Source organism: Ctenopharyngodon idella, chromosome 18, assembly GCF_019924925.1.
Source record: "Ctenopharyngodon idella isolate HZGC_01 chromosome 18, HZGC01, whole genome shotgun sequence".
Lineage (NCBI taxonomy): Eukaryota > Metazoa > Chordata > Actinopteri > Cypriniformes > Xenocyprididae > Ctenopharyngodon > Ctenopharyngodon idella.
The window spans coordinates 9,101,569-9,116,331 of record NC_067237.1 but is presented as its reverse complement, the minus strand read 5'-3'; positions in this window follow the sequence as shown (position 1 = coordinate 9,116,331).

Genomic DNA, 14,763 nt, shown 5'->3' with positions numbered 1-14,763 from the left:
CTTCTAGTGGTTCCTAGATCTAGACTAAAACTATGAGGAGATTGGGCTTCCTCAGTAGCTGCTCCAAAGTTATGGAACTCACTGCCCTTTTCTATTAGATCCGCTCAGACAATTTCTAGATTTAAATCCTTGCTAAAAGCTCATCTACTTACTATGGCTTTTAAATTTTTGGGTGATTAATTCCTAGATGTGTACGTGTTCTATGTTTTCTTGTTTTTTGTTGGTTTTACTCTTAGATGTGTATGTGTTTTATGTTTTGCATGCTTTATATAATTGGGCCTTGTGCTTGTTTATTTTTAATGTACAGCACTTTGGACAACTTCGGTTGTATTAAAATGTGTTTTATAAATAATAAATAAATACAAAATTGTACAAAATCGCTTCATAAGATATATCGTCAGGAGCCAAGGGTAAAATCTTTTTTACTGTTCTACTAAACAAAAAAAAGGAACCTACATCTTGGATCGCCTGAGGGTGAGTAAATTAACAGCAAATTTTAATTTTTGGGTGAACCATGTCAGCAGGTAGGAGATACTGACTTCTGGTGGTGTTGTGTCATATTGAGTATAAATTACAAAGAATAATGTTAAGAACTGTACATAAGTGGTCAAAGAAAAGAAATGTTATTTTTTATAAGCAAAGCAACTAACATGTTTTATGGTGTACCTACGGATTACCCACGTTTGAGAGTCAATAGAAGTTTGATGTACACTCTTTTATTTAAACAAAGTTAAACACTTCTTGACTCTATAAAAGAGAGATGACATCCAAGTCTCTAAATCTCAAGGCTGATGAGAACTGTTTTTAGATAGTTTTAATGCTTTAAACAGCATTTTGCTTATTTTTTTAATAACTATTATGCATTACGAGTTCATATTAATTGAAAGACTATGTAGTATTACTACTTTTAGTACATTGCAGAACCGTTTAAAATGAATAGTGACTGCAAAATGGTGATTAAAATGAAGAACTGAAAAGAAATGGTGGCACCATCCTTTCATTGAGTTAATTGATTATGCCTTGTGGGTGTGCAGATCCTCCCTCACCCTGGGTGTCGTTGAGGACAATGACATCATTAACTCTGGCTCCCTAGGAGCACCTTATCAACACCTCCAGCCGTCATCTCTTTGCCTGCTCCAGAGAAAACATTTCATCCCAGCCCGGAGTGTCCCGGAAAAACAGAGAGACCTCCCGCAATGGATCCAGAGATGACGCCCATGCCTACCACGGAATCTGAGCCCGAGTGAGGCTGAATCCAGTGAGGAGTCAGGTCCATTGAAACAGTTCTTTGATGAGCCAGTTGAGGAACGCTGCCTCTTCAATTTCGCTGCAGAGCTCGTCTCTTTCCAGCCCACTACACTCAACATCATGGATGACCCAATCCCATCCAATATCCTGCCCACCCCTTTGTCATCATCATCTCCACTGACTCCATTTAATTCCCCAGACTTACCTGCCCCTCTGGTGTCTTGTAGGTCCTTGACTCCGCCCTCGCCACTGATTCCTGCCGGCTAATTAGCTCCAACTCAGGCTCATTCTACACCAACACAGCTCTGTGATGTGGATCCCCTGGCTCCACCTCGACCTGTCAGCCCTTCAGATCTGCCTTCGCAGAGCGCTCTCTCAACTCCCTCGTCCCTCTGGCTCCACCTTGGTCTCTTGTCACCCTGGTTTCGCTGCAGACTTCTGGGCCTCTGGCTGCGCCTCAAACCTCCACCTCTCCTGATCCCCTGCATACACCTCAGTCACTAGAGCCGACGACGTCACCTCGGCTCTCCAGTCCTGCAACGTTGTCCTTGTGGCCTTGCTAGGGTCTCCACCACGTCCCACTCTACTGTGGTTGGGTGACGCCCAGGCTCCGCGCAGTAAGACTTTAAGGACTCCGCCTTGGCTACTCCCTCCGCCAGTTCTGCCATGGTATTCCTCTCTGCTGACTCCTCCTTCAACAAGCTGAAAGAAGTCGATCCATTTCTTTGTTGGAAATGTTATGAGCTGAACAAAGGTGCAACACTCACTCTTCAAAGTTCAAGCTTTATTAATTAAAACAACATGACGTTTCGGCCATCCAAGGCCTTCATCAGATAGCAAGAGTAACAATCTCACACAGTTATGTGCAGTCTGATAATCACCAACAGGTGTGCAACTCCACTAATTGTACTGATTGAAAGATAGTTTCCTAACTATAATCAATTTCCTGATTCAAACTTTTGGGAAACAATGTGTTTAAAGTAAAAATCCAAAAGGTTTCTCTGGATTTGCGCTTCACATCAATATCTCCTCCCTGAATGGATTTGTTCAATGCCAAAATAAAAAAAACTCACAAATAGAATGTGAATACTCTTTAAAATGTTGTGCTACAGGATTACAATCATCCTCATGTCTAATGACACTACGATGTTCACAAATGCGGGTTATCAATTCTCTTGATGTTTCACCAACATACAACATTCCACATGGACAACATATAGCGCAAATCTGTATAATTGTTCCCTTTGAATTGCTTTTAATTTATCCTCTGCAGAGTCCAGCCAACTATCTCTGTAGCCTTTTTCTTTAAATTTTTCCCACATTTCACTTTTTCATGTCTCAAATGAATGATCTGTGGAACAAATACGCTTAATTCTATGCAACTGACTTACAGGAAGACCTTTCTTAAGCGATGGTGGGTGACAGCTGTGAGCTGTTTTTTTCCCTAAAGAGGATAAATCAAACAATTATTGACTCATGCTAATACATCTCGAAATACCAAAAGAAATGCTTCTGTGCAGTTTATCACCACCTATACTCCTTAGGCCTCAGCCTTTCGTAATATTATGAAGAAATACTGGTATGTTTTACAATCAGATCCAGATCTCTCTAAAACTTTTGAACATCCCCTATTGATTTCATTTCGCAAAGCAAAGATTTTGAAGAACTCTTTGGTTAAGGCTGATGTATGTAAAAGTCCCTCAAAGCCTCCACCATTTATAATAACTACAAATGTGGAAATTGCACTCAGTGCCAGTTTACTAGAAAGTTAAACTATTTTTCACATCCTAGAACAGGTAAAAATATATGTATAAAAAGTGTCTTTAAACACATTGTTTCCCAAAGGTTTGAATCAGGAAATTGATTATAGTTTATTTTATTGAGAAAAGTACTTGGACGGCCAAAACGTCATGTTGTTTTAATTAATAAAGCTTGAACTTTGAAGAGTGAGTGTTGCACCTTTGTTCAGCTCATATGCTTTTTGACTTTTGCTTGCAGCTCCTCTTCTGTTGGTAGAGCACCTCTTTTCAACATTTGTTGGAAATGTTTAAATGTAACTGACGTTTTATTGTTGTCATTGTAAATATTCACCTTCCCATGGCCATGGAGGGGAAGAGATTGTGGGTAAGATTCAGTGGACAGACACCGACACACTATTTTATTATATATTTGTTTCAACACACAACAACCAAAATTAAATCCCCAGAAGCTTGTGAACAGTTTTGTAGTGGCTATGTGCAAGTTCTGCTAATTTACAAGCTGACAATCTTTGAGAGTTATAGTCACAAAGGTAATATTAAACAAAACAAAATACTAAACTTTCAAAAACACTCAGTAATGTGATTATTTTATTGATTATTTCATTGAGTAACAGGCAGTAGGTTTAATCAGTGACATTAAAAGATTTGCTATCAGGCGTCTTCCCGTCACTTCCTCAACCTGCTTCCCTTCGTGTTTTTACATGTAGAAAAGGCGAAAAAAAAAAACATATTACATTGTCCAGTTTGCTCCCTGAACGATGATCTGAGTTACTATAGCAATTCTCATTGCAGCATGAAAGACCTACAATGGTGACATTTTTCACAATCATGAGGCAGCGCAATCCTCCTAATATGGTGTCTAAACTAGACAGTTACCCAGAACTCAACACTCCGTGATGTCAGCTTCACATGCTTTGTTTTTAAAGTTAATTGCTCAATCTGTCATCTGACATTTAAGTGACGAGTGTCTCCTAAAAAAAATAAAATAAATAAAAACACCAGAAAAAAAGGAACTTGTTACAAAGTTTCTTAGTAATTGCAGGTTTTCTTAGTAATTGGCAGCAAATGTGTGTCTAAAGATAACTTAAAATCTGTTATCTGTCATTTAGCTGATGAGTGTCTCCTGGAAAAAGAAAGAAAAAAAGAAGGAAAGGAAAAAAAAAAAAAAAAAAAACAGGTAAAAGAGGAACTTGTTACAAAGTTTCTTAGTAATTGCCAGCAAATGTGTGTGTCTAAAGATGTAACTGACACAACATTCATTTACATTTACAACAATGCACTTGGAACCTTAAAATCTGTCATCTGTCATTTAACTGACGAGTGTCTCCTGGAGAAGAAAAAAAAAAAAGAAAAAAAAAAAAGAGGTAAAAGAGGAACTTGTTACAAAGTTTCTTAGTAACTGCTAGTTTTCTTAGTAATTGCCAGCAAATGTGTGTGTCTAAGGATGTAACTGACATAACATTCATGTACATTTACAACAATGCACTCAGAACCCTAAAATCTGTCATCTGTCATTTAATTTGACAAGTGGCCATACTTGTCCTATAAAACTCCTGTTAGCACAATGAAACTACTGGGTGAAAAAAAACTAGGCTATTTGCACTAATTTTCTAGTCACAATCTTTATTTAACCTTACAATAATGATCCAATTTAACTTTTTCCATTTTATATACAGTACAAAACACTGTATAATAAATACAATAAAAATATTTTTGTGATTTAGTTATTTCAACTTATTTTTTTTTTCAGTAGAGGTAACTAGATTGTTCAGACAACAAGAAACTTTAAGTTAATGCACTGTGAACTAACAAGAACAAACAATGAACAACTGTATTTTCATTAACTAACGTTAACGAAGATTAGTAAATACAGTAACAAATGTATTGCCCATGGTTAGTTCATATTAGTTAATACATTAGCTAATGTTTAACTAATGAACCTTATTGTAAAGTGTTACCATAATTTGCTCTGTGACAATCACTGCCCATGTAATTTACTCTATGGGACCTATTCAGTCTACTAAATGTGGCACCCACTAGGGTCCACAAAAAGAAAAGAAAGAAATTGATCACACAAGACAACAAATAGTAGAAAATTAATTCATTCTTTATTAAACAGGACCATAAAATTATTCAGGACATCAACCCCGGACAAAGTCAAATGACAGGGGTAGCAATTTCTCAGATTGACCAACCAAAGAGAAGAAAAAAAGTAACTGAGCAACCTATACAGGGGACACTTCCCTGCATACTGTAAAAACAAAAAACAAAAACAAAAAAAAACATGTTCCACTAGCCAGATATTAAACCAAATACACTAAACAAACAAAACCAAACCACATTAAGCTGGCTAGGAAATAAACTTACAATCAAAAACAGGGAGCAGTCATAGTTTCACAATTATGTCAAAAAAAAAAAAAAAAATAAATAAAAATAAAAAATAAATAAATAAACATGAGAGAACAGTGACTATCAATCAACATCCAACAACTTATAACAAAGTAGTTTATTTTTTTCATGAGTATCACAGTCACGTCAAATTAACAAAAAAGAACAAAACAAAAACAAAATTATAATAAACACCTTAGAAGGCCACAACCCGACAAATACATGATGATCCTGAATTTAATCCATCAGGTAAACACGATGGTCCTGAATTTATTCCATCAGGCAAACATTCTAAAGCATAATAAAATAACCATAGTACCATCATTACAAATTCATCCCAATGTGACGCATTGATGGACACAAGTACCCCTAATTAAACATAAAAATACCTACAATCTATAATGGTGCTGGTGACTAAATGAACACCATAAAAACACAGCATCCATAGTGACGTTACACCAAAATACACCCTTTAAAACACAAGCGTACGAATTCCTACCCATACACAATACTAACATGACTCATAAAACTTCACTGGGACAGATGCAGTCATAAAGTAAGCATGAACAAATAAACACTTGCTTTACCAGCAAGGAGAAAAACGCAATACACGCTTACCTTCACTTGAAATAGAAGTACGCATCGGGACACCCGGTCCCACAGAACTACTACCTGATGCTACAAGGACCCCGGCTACCTTTCCATTTTGCCTGTCCATTAAATTGATCCGCCCTATTTGCGATCTATACAGGGATTGGGAGTCGCTTTAGTCCCTCCCCTCCTTCTGCTTACCTTGCTACAATCCACCCCCTAGAATTGTTTTCATTGCCCCAATGAAAAAAAAAAACACCAAAAAATATATTACTACCTCTCTTCACTAGTATTTGGCTGCCCCGCCGCCACAGAACGTAGCAACCTGTAAGGGTTAGAATGGTGACCAGCTGAAGCCCTAGCAGACCGTCGCAGAGGAACAGAATCTTCCAATAGCACTCCATCTTCCCTGGCATCAATGGAGCCAGCAGGAGAATATATAAACTCATCTGACTGGGTAAGATGGTCTGAACTACTTTCCAAAAGAACCACCCAAGACTCTCCAGATGTCTCTTCATCAGACGAAGAAACAGAAAGGGAGCCTTCAGGACCCAAAACCACTGGAGGGTCAGACACTTCAATACTTGGTCTGTGTAAGGCAATCCTTAATTCAGACCGATGTACTGTTCTAACCGAACCATCTCCTGATACAGGTCTTACAGAATACGCAGCCCCATTTCCAGAGGGGCCTTGAATGACCCTATAAAGACAAGGGTCCCAAAAGTCCTGAATTTTGTTTCTCCCCTTTACATGATTCCTCAAGCAAACAAGCTGCTCTTCTTTTAAACTGTCATCATTTACTTTCTCATCATGTCGTTGATTCCGCTTCTCTACCTTAGCCTGCAATTGCTGCCTCACATGATCATGTGCTACTCTCAGGCTCTCTTGATGGTCTCGCACCCACTCCTCAGTGGCACTAAAATTACCATCTTCACTCCTTCCCAACAAAAAATCCACGGGGAGTTTGCGATCACACCCAAATATCAAATAATAAGGGGTCATATCGGTAGCATGAAGGGCAGTAGAATTGTAAGCATACGTAACTTGTGAGAGATGACGAGGTCAATATTTTTTTTTTGCTCTGGTGGCAAGTCCGCAACAGGTCATGAAGGGTACGATTAAATCGTTCACATTGACCATTTCCCTGGGGATGATAGGGAGTTGTTCTACTTTTTTTTTTAACCCTATAGATTTTACACAATTGCTGAATCACCATGCTCTCAAAGTTTCTCCCTTGATCAGAATGGATTCAACTTGGAGGTCCAAAACGATGAAACCAATGCTGTACTTGCATCTGGGCAACCGTACTAGCTCTTTGATCTCTGGTAGCAACAGCCTGAGTATACTTCGAAAAAACGTCAGTTAAAACAAGTATACTTTCTCGACCATCACTGGCTGGCTCTAAAATAGTGAAATCTATAGCCAGGATCTCATGAGGACAGGAGGCTTGCAGTGTACCTTGAAAAGACCGAATTTTAGGTTGAACCGCCTTACTTAAAATAAATCTTTCACATTGTTGATAAAACTGCTCCACTCTCTTTGTCATTCCTGGACATAAACACCGGCTACGATCCAGCTGGATACTTTCGTGTCTTTTTGCACTTGAACAGTCAAAAACCGTCCGCTTTGGCGAGCAAAGTACAGTTGGGTGAACATAAACAGTTTGGGGTATATCAGATGTACCTATATCAGTGTATAGGATCTATTGTTAGAGAAATGCTTAAAGGGATCCCTTGGTATTAAGACTTGTATGCCTTGCTAGATTGCAGTTGCCCCAAAGTATACAGATATCATATACAATTCACAAAATATGTCTTAGTTGTTTGTAAAAAAAGATCGGAGGTAGTAGGCCACCATTGTTGTTGATATCGCAATGCATTTTGGGTAATGACGTCAAATTGTTGCACCGATCGCGGCTACCTTAACTTCTTTCCACTGTGTCGCAACAATGTCATCTGTTCAGCCTTTTCAATTTGAGCCAGAGCTTGAAATTTGTGAGAATGAAAACATCGAAGACGTTGAATATGAACTACATCAAAACGAGGACAATTGGGGGGATGAGGAGGCCAGAGTGGGGCAAAATAGATGGTGTCTCTGTGGCAATTGCTTGCCGATGTTAACCGAGAGGGAGAGTATTTGCTGTAAGGAGATGCAATTTCTCGCTGGATCTGTTCAAGGTAAGTTTATGGATCGAACTAATGTTGTACGATTGATGTGTAAAAATCGTCTGATACATCACCTGAATGCAATAAACACAGTGAAACGTGCTGAGAAGATGCTACTGTTTATGCGACCACAGATATCCCGTGCATCACAGCACACGCGAGCTTTGAGGCAGTCTGTCTTAATCGAGATGTGTTATGGGCTGCCCTCGTCAGTCTCCACGACAGGGAGAGTGCTGGCCTGCTGAATCGGAACCAGGTGACAAATAGGCAAGTCAACCCTATAACATTACATTTAAAATAATGTAACTCTGGTTGTAAATTTAAACTGTTTTGTTATTTCGCTGTGATATTTTGCATGAAATGCCTATTTCATTACAGCTAAGGGTACTTGTATAAAATGTGTCATGGAATAAGATTTTTTACATTACTGGTAACTTGTAACTATTTTTCTGACCAACATTAAAATGAATGAAATGTCACCTAATTGTCTGGATTGTATTATTTTGTGCACATTTGTCCACAACACTTTATCATGTCCATACCTGATGCCCTTAGATGAAAACCTTTGTAGTCTGGTATAAGTCTTTGTGTGATTTTAAGTTTTACTTTCCCTACTGAGTTCAGAGTATAGTAATTTCAGACAATGGATAACTGAGGGTTGTGTAGACCCAGGTGAAAAAAAAAAGTACATTTCAATAATTTACTTAAAGTGCTCTATTTTCGTGCACTAATTTTGTACTTAATATACTAAAAATTCTTCTTTAGTACTTCTTAAGATAAACTTAAGAACATCTAAGTGTACTCAACTGTGCTATTTTGAGACATAATGAAACATGAACTAAAATGTGCTTTTAACATACTATCTCTGTATTTATAGTATATATGAACTATGGGTTCAAATGTACTATAAGTAGTATCTAAATATATCTTTTGTCCTTCCAAACCAGCCATAAGAGAAAACAAGGAACAGATGAACACCTGCAAAAGAAAGAGGAGATTTTGATAGGACAAAATAAATAAAATCTAAAAAAAAAAAACATTGAGGAGAATTGCCTAAAAAGTGGACTGCAGAAGGAAATGGAACACAACAACTTATCTGTTCAGTATTATTCATGCAACATAATACAGTAATAAAAATATATTAATCAAAAATGGTGCAACACAGTAAATTTGATTTGCTTTCATATGATTGGATATTATACTGAAGCAGCCAAGTTGTATATGCATAATTTTTTTTCACATCTATTGAGTTGTGTGATCATTTGGAGTCAGGCTCCTAAACCTGTTAATACACCAATAGTGGCACTATACAGTTGTGCTCAGAATTATTGGCATCCTTGGTAAATATGATCAAAGATGACCGTAAAATTGAATCTGCATTGTTTATCCTTTTGATCTTTAATTCATTAAATTAGCAAAAAATTTAACCTTTCATTGAAGGAAAAGAATTGGAAGTGGGGTTAAAAAAAAAAAAAAAAAAAAATCACATTATGAAAAAAATGTTTTTCTCCAAAACATGTTGGCCACAATTATTGGCACCCCTAGAATTTTTTATGAGTAAAATATCTCTGAAGTACCTTCCCATTCATATTTAAATTTTTTTAGCATGACTTCCTTTTTTAACGAATGAAAAGGATTTTAAAGAGCTTGTGACAAAACCTAGTAACTCCATTGGGTCCTCAATACGGTGCACTTTCAGATTTAAAACTTTGCAGGATATTTTCATTCACTTAGAGTTATGTTACACACTACATGAAAAGTAATTTTCAAAAATCCATAATAGGGGCACTTTAAATTCAAATTCTAGCAGTTACAAAAGCACCTCTACTATCCCTGTCCCATCATCTGTTACAGCTTACAGGGAATACCAACCCTGGCACGCCAAGGCCCCTGCTCTGCATGTTTTCAAACTATCCCTGCCCTACCCAACGCACTGCTGATTACCTGTATCAGATGTGTTCAGACAATCAGAAGCTGGAAGATAACAATTCATTTTGCCCTCCTCCACTCCAACCTCATCTGAAATGCTATCTTCCAGCTTCTGATTGACTGAACGCACATGATCCAGGTAACCAGCAGTGGGGCAGAGATAGTTGGAAAACAATTAGGCCAGGTGTCCTTGAGGACCAGGGCTGGGAACCCCTGATCTATTACACCATCTTTTTGCAGTGGCATGAAATTGCTCAGCTTAGAGATTTTGCTATCAATTTCACACTAAGAAGTTTGCTTAACTGCATAACATAGCACAACTCAAGTGTAGAGACCCCATGGTGGTTTATATTTGCGAACTCACGCCAGCAGAGTTTCTTTTTAAGGTAAGGCCTAACGTTAACCCTACAAACTCTTAAGGCAAGCTGACGGTCGGCCGTTGGGCAGTTTTTGTTCGTCGCCCGACTAAGTTTTCTCAGTGTGTTCCGCACTGTCGACTGAAATTAGTCCTCGTCTGCTTTTTTTTTTGGCCGGTTCGACATCTGATCATTCTGTTGTTCAGCTACTGCCACCTGCTGGTACAGAAAGGCATTTCATTTTACGCAGACACAGAACGGACGTGCTACTTGGCCGTCGAGCATCGGTTTGGTGTGTCAGGGCAACTTTGGACCCAAACGCTGCCGACGTGAGCCAACCCTGCAGTCTGCTTTCGTCGCCACCGGCTTGGTGTATTCCTGCCTTTAGTCTACTAGCTAATTTTAACCAAACTCAAACTACTGTCAGGAATGTCAGATAAATGGAGGACTCAAATGTAGTGAACGAACGTGAAAAGTTTATTAGGAAAACTTTAGGAACAAACGTGAACAGACACAGTGAAGATGTAGAAGCTCTGTATGGTGGCTCCTGTGTTCTCCACACACCATAAACGGACACACAGACTGAGGAGACCACTAAGAGGAAACGCAAGCAGGACTACCAAGAGATGACATGCAGGCCAGAGTCCAGCAAGAGATAAAGCCCTGCTACAAACTCCTCGTCTTTGGGTCCTGAGCACAATAGTAATCAAGCAGGTAAGTCACAAAAGCAAAAAACACAAGAATAAGAACACAGACAAGAAACACGCGACACAAACATAGTGATCAACTGACAACAAGGGGTAGACACAGCTGGGAATAAATAGGGTAAAGGGAACGAGCGACAGGTGTGGGAGAGCTCGTGATTCTGCACACAGTGCTGCTAGCAGTGTTGCCAACTGCTTTCAATTGAAAGTAGCTAAAACTGGTAGCTAAATGTCACTAGATGACATCATAATGGCAAATTCATTGATCTATATGGAAATAGATCAGTGGGCAAAATAAGAATCTAGATAAGGTTTGTCCCTAAACTTTTGAAAAAAGTCTCAAAGTCACTAAATCTAGTGACAAAATCCCTAAATTGGCAACACTGGCTGCTAGGCAAGGCTGATTGCACAAATCACAGGCTGCAGAAAATGACAGGACCATAACAAACAACAGAGAAGAACCGGTGATACATCCTGACCCGTGACAAACACCTTTCAGTACTGTGCACATTATTTCTTTCTCTTCCTTCGTGTCAAACAAGTAAAACTCAACTACATTAATAAAACAATACAAATGTACTTACCCAACAATAGATTTTTAATAATTCGTCAACTTTCGCAACACAACGAAGCGCACTCCTCAAGGCCTCCTCTCCTGACATGTTCGTAGAAAAAAACGGGAAAATGCAAGATAATCCTATTGCAGGATTTTGCAATACTGAAAGATTTGTTACAACAGCAAAGTTTTGGCAATCCACATCTAACTCAGACTTCAAATCGTGACCGGATATATCTGTTTTATATGCATACATTTCATAAAAATAATAAAGTCATGTACGGAAAACGGGTCGAAAAATGACTAAAATGCAGTGGCTTCACAATCACTTAACCACACAAAGGCAGTTTGTGAATATAATTGTCATTAAACAAGATAAAAATACAAATGATCATGTATTTCATAAAGAGTTTACAATGGGTCTTGCTTGACTACGCGTAAAGGACGTCAGCGGACGTCTATTCACAACCTCTTAAAAACTACTTGGGGCACTTAAATTAATTATTGCAGTATTAACTATGGTGTAAGCACAAATTTAATTTAATTTAATAACGATTTCATAGAGGATCATGATGGACTAGTGTAAAGGACGTCACCATGATTAGTCAACAGATATTCAACCTTTTTATCTGCATTCTCTTGACAGTATTGACCCTGTAAGCATGCTGTTTGATCGGGACAGTACAGTTGACTTGTAGGCTATATCATGTTGCAGTACATTAGTGATTGAAGGGACATCCCCAAACAAAGAAGGAAACTCATGTATTAAATGAGTAACATCACATTTTTGTGTCTCGGTTAAGTCATTCAAAAAAAATTGGCAAAGTTTGTAACATTTCCGAATTTGCCAATTTTATGCCATGAGACGCATTAAATGGGATTAACCCATCATCTTCTTGTAGCTCACCACTAGATGGAGACATACTTTCACTTTTCGCCATGATAGAGGGAGCGGCGACAGCAGTGACATAGTTCAAATGAGAATCAACCTTACTGTTAGGTTTCTCAGAAGAATCTCTTAAATCTCATAAACGAGCAGTTCGGCCCTGAAAGCAGTGGTAGTGATCTCAGAGATGAAGAATATATGTCATAGATTGTAGAAGTCTGGGGCTGTATGTATAAAGTACATGGGCATATACATATATGTATAAAGCCGCTCAGAGTAAAATTTTAGTCTTAAGTGTGTCAAAGTTCTAAGAATGACGTAATTTTACTCTTATTCCTAGACTTAAGAATAAGTATGATTCATAAAGGTTCCTAAGTGTCAAGACTAGGTCTTAGCTCCTAAATTATTTAGGAGAGCTGGAGAGGTCTTCTAACCTAGTTAGGAGTAACAAGATGGCAGCAGAGAGGAGGAGACACACGCTTTCCTACAATTTTGCTTAAACCATCAAAATATGAGGAAAATATTTTATTTTTATTTTTATATTATTTAAATATTTTAAAATATGAGAGAAGAATAAAACACTAAACTAAGCAAAGGTACTTATCTGACAAAAACTACAGCTACAGGTTTCAGAAAAACATAAAAGCTCAGAAAAAAGCACACACTGACTACAACATAATCAGTTTTTAATATTTCATTGGTCCTCTTGTTTTTGCGTGTGTTCATAATTTCTTTGTATGACAGCCTGGCCAAAAAATAATTTCAAATAATTTGAAATTTAATTTCATTATCACGCATGAAACAGTTGACTCCAAGCTTTCCAAGGTTGAAGATGTCAATTTTCACATGGCTGGACATCACATTTGGCCACTACTCTATGGCAGTTCATCGACTTTCCAACTGACCATCAAACCATGCGGCAAAAGCAAGGAGACATATATCAATAGAAAAAGATTCCACACCATCAATACTAATTTGTGATAAAGTTGCTTTTAGCTTCTTTATAAAAGTCTCCTACTCTTAGAAAAGTTCTACTTTTTACTAAGAATTTTTTGACACTTAAATCAAAACCTAAGACTATTCTTAAGAGCATTTCTGGGATGATTTATACATTTGGATACATTATTCTACAATGTGTGATCCATTCTTCAACCAGAGCTCAGGAAAGATGCCACTGCCTATTATTGGCCTCGCTTCACTGACAATCAGGGATGCTCCAAAAATGATGACTAAACAGGTCAAGATTGAGATATTTGTGGAAAGTGTGGCCTACGCTGAAAAAGAGTCTTGTTGCTTTTCACTCATGCTACAATCACTGATTTGGAATTCCAAGGAAAAAAAAATGTTAATGATTGTTTTAATGTTTTTATTTATTTATTTATTTTTTATTTTTTATAAAAACACTAAGACATGGTTTCACTATTTTCCAGGCAGTGATGTTGCATTTGAATTTGTGTTAAGTTTTTGACATTTTCACATATGAGTTCTAAATGAAATATAGTAGCACAAGTTGAAATAGAATGTTAATAAAGCTTTTTAATGTTTTTTGAAACACTGAGACCTTTGCACTACTTTTCAGATAGTGAAAATGCATTTGAATGTGTGTGCAGTTTTGCCAAATTTGCCCAAAAATTATTTACCTTGATAGGACAATGTTAGTTATAAATGACGAAACCCTAAATAGTTCAAAGGTCAGATGTAGAAAACTAATTAAAAAAAAAAAAAAAAGATTTTAGCCTTAAATATATGTGAAATATAAAGTCATTATTTTTTCTTACTGTGATTTCATAATTCGTCCCATAGAGGGTTAAAATTTGAACACTTTCTATGAGTGTAAACACACCGGCAGCCCATTCGGTGTCTGTCCGTGGCGCCCAGCTACGACTCAGGGCAAAATCAAAATCCTGCCTCACCACAGAGTGCCATTTACATAGTTTTATATTAAATTTACATTATATTTGTCTCAGATCGTCGTTAATGTACATACTGTGTAATGTACTTCACCCATGTGCTGCAAGATACATTTAGTTTTACATTAATAGTACAACTACTTGAATTAAGTCTAAACATATGGAAAAAAAATATATTAACGTTACCCTTTCTAATCTTTCATTTTGCCCTATTGTGCCATTTTTCCATTCACTAATCTCAGAGCGAAAGCATAACTTTTATGGAAGCAC